The sequence below is a fragment of the Piliocolobus tephrosceles genome, chromosome 2 (assembly GCF_002776525.5).
Source record: "Piliocolobus tephrosceles isolate RC106 chromosome 2, ASM277652v3, whole genome shotgun sequence".
Classification (NCBI taxonomy): Eukaryota; Metazoa; Chordata; class Mammalia; order Primates; family Cercopithecidae; genus Piliocolobus; species Piliocolobus tephrosceles.
In genome coordinates this window covers 135154505-135160127 of record NC_045435.1, presented here as the reverse complement: position 1 = coordinate 135160127, position 5623 = coordinate 135154505, and the positions used below count along the sequence as shown (strand labels likewise).

Below are 5623 nucleotides of genomic sequence, written 5' to 3'. Positions count from 1 at the left end.
ATTTTAGTTGCACTTCACTCAAAGTGGATCTCTTTAATTTGCAGCATTGACAGATGCTATGTTCTTAGAATTTTTTTTTTTTAAAGGAGGTAAGACTGGCGTTTCAGAACACTTTTTACTTTGGTGCAAGTTGCACGCAGTTCCCATTCCCTGCGCCCTTCACCTCCAACTTTTGTTTCTCCAACTCCTTTACCCGCCCACCACCGAGGCCCTCCAGCTACAGCCCCAAACTGAGTATCAAGGGGTTACCCTGGGTTTGGAAACTTTTGAAACTTGCAGGGGGTGGGGGGTAGGTAAAAGTACTTCATTTCCAATGCGTTTGGCCCTTGCCAAGCGGGGAGCCCCGCAGGAGAGTGTAAGCCAAGGATTCCAGGTGCAGCCCTGGGGTTCCCTACACCTATCCCGCCCGGGCCAGCGGAGGCAGCGGGCGCTCCAGTCCGTTCTTCCCAACTCCAGTTCCTGATTTCCTCGGAAGCTGCGGGGCCGAGAGGGAGTGGGGCTCCTGTGTGAGTGTGAGGATTTGAATGAGAAAGCAGGTTGTGGCGGCGGCGCCCTGGGGCTTCTGCTGGCTAGTGGGGAGAAGTGCTCTTCTAGGGGGGCTTTTCTGGCCCTTGGCAGGGCTTTGGAGTTGGAGTCACAGGAGCCAATAACTCATCACCCCAGCACTTCGGAGGTGGCTCCCCGTGCCACCGACTCCGAGGAGTCCTTCATCTACTGAACACTCGAAGCTGAGGAGGTCAGTGCTTTCGGGGGAAGCGGAGGGGGGCGCGGGAGAGAAGAGGGTGTGCAGGAAAAAGAGGACTGGTACGCCAGTCCGATGAGCGAGTGAGCAGGTGGCCCGAGTTCCTTTCTCGGCAGCCACAGCCTGGACACGCCTCTTTAGGACTGTGTGAGTGCTGTGCGTGGGGATCTTCCAAACCCCCGCGCGGGGAACTGGCCACGGCTGCTCTTAGGGGTCCCATAATTCAGAAGGATGTGGGGGGGTGTGTGTGTCCGCTAAAGAATGTAACTCTCGGGTCCCTTGCGGTGGTGGTGGGTGGCATTTCGTCTGGTGGAACGTCCAGCATCGTTGCAGGATGCTTCACCCTCATGCGGGGTCCCGGGACCCTCTCTCTGATCACCAGACGCCGCCAGGAGAGCAAGTCCGCGTTTCCCAGCAAGGGAAGTGCAGCGTCCGTTACACTTGGGAAGTCTCACAGCTTTTCCTGCGCCCGGTGACCCTGCTCAGGACCCTCTTAGAGAAGACTAGGTGTGCTCAGCGCGAGGAGGATATACTCCATTGCCCTTTCCTGGGAAGAACGAGGAGCGCCCGAGCGGCGCGGGGTGGTGGAGGCAAACCCCGGCCCACGGCGGCGCGCTCTGCGCCTGCGCGGCGTTTCCTTGGCGACTGAGCAGTGGGTCCGAGACGCCACCCCGCGCGCCCCTAAGCCCAGTTCCCTGTTGAGCATCTGCGACGTCCTCTCCCCTCGTTCCCGAGGCGTTTTCTATTTGTTTCCGTCTGCGAATCAATTTGTGATCACATTATGACGTTGAGAGTTCAGCATTAAAGCAATAACCAACTAAAAAAAAAAAAAAAAAAAAAAAAAGAAACCAACTTTTCCCTTCCCTTGTTACCGTTTTGATCACGAACAGAAGAAAATGGTGAGAGATTAGTTATTAGGGCAGCAACTGAAATCCCCCTCTATCCCGAAAAGTGGAGACGAATACAACATTTACTTCCTGGTAAGGAGTTAAAAAATTCAGTGAAGTGATTGTTCTCGAGCGTTACAAGGACAAATCTGTGCCTCCTAACCCAAGTGAAGAGCAGGTCTTGTACAACCCAGCAGCACCCATGTCCTGTTTATTGGCATGTTTATGACAAGGAGATACGCTGCAAAAGGGACCAGAGTATAATGCCAATGAAAAGAAACAAAGGCTTTCCCAGAAGAGGCGGTTGTTTTTTTCAGTTGCCTCAGCGTTTTGGTCACCTTTGGGGTTAAAATCTTCTGCAGAGAATGCTTCAAGAAGCCTTAACAGAAGCCAGTTTTCTCAAGCTGTCTGTTGAGAATCATTTTCTTTTTCTTTTTTTCTTTTTTGAGACAGAGTCTGGCTCTGTCGCCCAGGCTGGAGTGCAGTGCAACCTTGGCTCACTGCAACCCCCGCCTCCTGGATTCAAGCGATTCTCCTACCTCAGCTTCCCGAATAGCTGGGATTACAGGCATGCACCACCATGCCCAACTAATTTTTGTATTTTTAGTAGAGACGGGGTTTCACCACATTGGCCAGGCTGGTCTTGAACTCCTGACCTCAGGTGATCCACCCACCTCCTCCTCCCAAAAGTGCTGGGATTACAGGCGTGAGCCACCGTGCCCAGAAGACAAGAATAATTTTTATTTTCATAAAACTGTGAATCTTGACAGCCCTCTCCCCTCTTTTAAATCCCATTTGTTTACATACAGCCTAGCACTTGGCAAAAGTACACATCTTAAGGGGGTATGTAGAAGGAGCGGTAGCTTCTTGCTTATCTCTCTTAAACTGCATCAATATTTGGCAGTATGATTGGTACCTAGTTGCTATTAAACATTGGTTAGAATTAATATAACTGCTAATACAAATTTAAAATGGAGTTACTCTTCTTGGCATGAAGTGTGGCATAAAATACTTTGGGTAAAGTAATACATGAGTACTGTCTTGCTACATACCGGTTTCAAGCAATTTGTTTTCAAGAATAGCAACTGTTTATTTGTGGTAGATGTTTTAAGATAATATACTCTCACCATCAGCAAATGAAATCAACGTACCACTTTTCAAATGATTAGCGAGTAACACGCTGTTAAAGTTTTCTCCCATCTCATTTGTCATAAATGCTTAACATTGTGCAATCCATCTAGCTTAAATGTTTAAAAATAAGTCCAACTGAGTTTCTCCCCTTTTCTCTTGTTTAGAAAAATAGAAAAACTCTTAATTTTCAGGTTCAGATACTTTGTGACCCTATGTGGTGGCTTGTAACTGGCTCCAATTCCCTAATTCTCAGTGACATGTGTTTCTGCTGGTTCCAGGAGGTAAACTGCAGTTTTAACAGATCATGGGATAATGAGACTGGGAGTACCTGGGGGAGGCAGGGGAGAGGCAATGGGAAGGAGACAAAGAGAGGGAAGATTGATGGGCAGAGCGAGGATTTATAGTGGTACCAGATTCATAATAAAATCTGTTTAAAGTTATTGCTTCCGTTTGATATATTTTCCCACATCATCAACTTCAATTAAATTTATTTTAAAAATCAGTCTTCCAGATAAAGGGATAGTATTATAAACACAGAATTTGATAAAAGTGCTTCTTGTTAGGGTGCCATAACGTAAAATACTGAGAAAATTCTTAATGAAATGTTTTTTACTTTATTTATTCATGTAGTCAACAAATGTTTATTGAGAATGTGTTATATATAAGGCAAGATGAATAAATCCAGATTTCTGTTCTGAATGAACTAAGAGCTGTGAGTCCTGAAATAATTCTAACACCACTTCAGATGTTCAGGGTGAAGATACTACCTTTGGTACTCTTAAGGAGAAAGATAGATTTGGTGCTAATCACGCAGACTTGCAGATTCAGAAGCAAATGCTGAAACTTTGAGTAATTTAGATAAGGCTCTATATCTAGTATAGGAAGCATTATGTGCACCTATTTGCTTACTTTTTGTAGTACAAACTCTACTCTAAAACTTGTACTCTTGGCAAGCGCAGCACTTAGTTCAGAAGAAACAGAAACCCTGTAATTCTCAGGTTTCCTAGATTAAGATAAGGTGAATGATTCAGTAATCCTTTGTTCTGGCTCTGTGTTTCATGACATAATGAACCTTCTGCAGCTCCCTTCTAAGAATGTTGGTCTGCATGCCCGAAGGATCATAACTATTTTTCCCTGAATAAAACAAACAAACAAACAAAAAAACCAAAAAACAAAAAATGAGAGGGGATATAAAATATTGATAGAAGGATAAAAGGAATACAATAGAGTATTAAACATTTTAACTTTTGAGATGGAATAATTTCTAGGCATTTTTAGTGAATTTAGACTCTTGAAATCCATTACAGCCATGACAAAATCCTGGTATAATGTTGACCAGGGTTGACAAACATTTCCTCTTGTCATTCCTAGGACATAGACGGTTAGGGAGACTCTCGTCTTTCCTTCACCACCTCGTGAGTCTAAAAACAATGATAAACCCAGGGAAGCTTGCTGAAGAGCATCCTCCATTTGGTTATTGCTCTTTGTCTAGGAAAATCAGACTCAGCTGTGAATTGTGGACCAAGTGGTGCAGAACTCATTACTTTGAACAATGCCTCCTCGGCCTGGGAAGCATGTTCCCTCTTCTCACTAGCAGGGGCTTATTCCAGGCTGGCTTTGGTCACAAGGAAAATCATTTAGACACAGTTCGGTGGACACTCACTCACATCTCTTTGACACCCGTGACCATTTTTGTTTAAGGAGAAATCCAGTACTGCTGTGGTAGGGTGTGCCAAATTAGAAGTGCATTTTAAGAAGCCTGTGAAGAAGTTTACACAGCTTTATTTTATTATCATCAAGGTCTGTCTTCTGTGCTTCGTAGTGGAAGAGGCCAGGATGGATGCAGAAGGGACAACCAAGAGAACTTGGATAGCTAAGTTTAAAATGTTCTTACCAGCTCTGCATTTTGGTGGCACTAACCTAAGTGCCTATGCCTTATTATAGTCATTAAATTACAGAGCAGAAAAAGATAAATCTACCATATTTATCGTATACATCTGGAAACCAGGGCCCAAAGTTGCTAAATGATTTTTTCTTAAAGTGACACAACTGATAAATGGCAGAACGGAGATGACAACGCAGAGTTACTGATTTCTAATGATCTTGTTGTTTTCAGGAAATCTAGGGAGGGCAGACAGATATTGAATCCTTGCTTTATTTTTTAAAAACAATTTTAAATTTTAAAGATGAGGTCTCACTATGTTGCTCAGGCTAGTTTTGAATTCTGGGGCTCAAGTGATCCTCCCTCCTTGGCCTCCCAACGTGCTGGGATTATAGTTGTGAACCACTGCTCCTGACCTTGAATCCTTGCCCTAGATTTGCTATTTCCAACTATATGAAACTGCTATAGTTATAAAGTGGTCAAGCATCAGCAATGTCATATGATTTAACCTAATATTGTTGAGTAGAATTAACAGTGGTTACCTTTTTTTTTTTTTTGAGATGGAGTCTCTCTGTCACCCAGGCTGGAGTGTAGTGGGGCAATCTTGGCTCACTGCAACCTCTACCTTCTGGGTTCAAGCGATTCTCCTGCTTCAGCCTCCGGAGTAACTGGGATTACAGGCGCTTGCCACCGCGCCTGGCTAATTTTTATATTTTTAGTAGAGATGGGGTTTCACCATGTTGGCCAGGCTGGTCTTGAACTCCTGACCTCAGAGTGATCCGCCTGCCGTGGCCTCCCAAAGTGCTGGGATTACAGGCCTGAGTCACCGTGCCCGGCCAACAGTGGTTACCTTCTGACGATATCTTTTTATAATCATGTGTGTATCATGAGAGCACATATGGTACACATACTATGTACAAATGCAAAAAAGCCCCTGGCCGGGCGCGGTGGCTCAAGCCTGTAATCCCAGCACTTTGGGAG

The 5623-nt window shown here is 45.0% G+C and overlaps 1 protein-coding gene across 3 annotated transcripts in view; it reads left to right on the top strand.

The window, feature by feature from the left end:
• The first annotated feature begins 522 nt into the window (after positions 1-522).
• PLCH1 (phospholipase C eta 1) overlaps positions 523-5623 on the top strand; it is a 281678-nt gene continuing 276577 nt past the window's right edge. For all 3 annotated transcript variants that reach the window (XM_023192289.2, XM_023192290.2, XM_023192288.2), the window contains exon 1: positions 523-736. The gene's annotated coding sequence lies outside the window, so the exon portion shown is untranslated. The remainder of the gene's footprint in view (positions 737-5623) is intronic.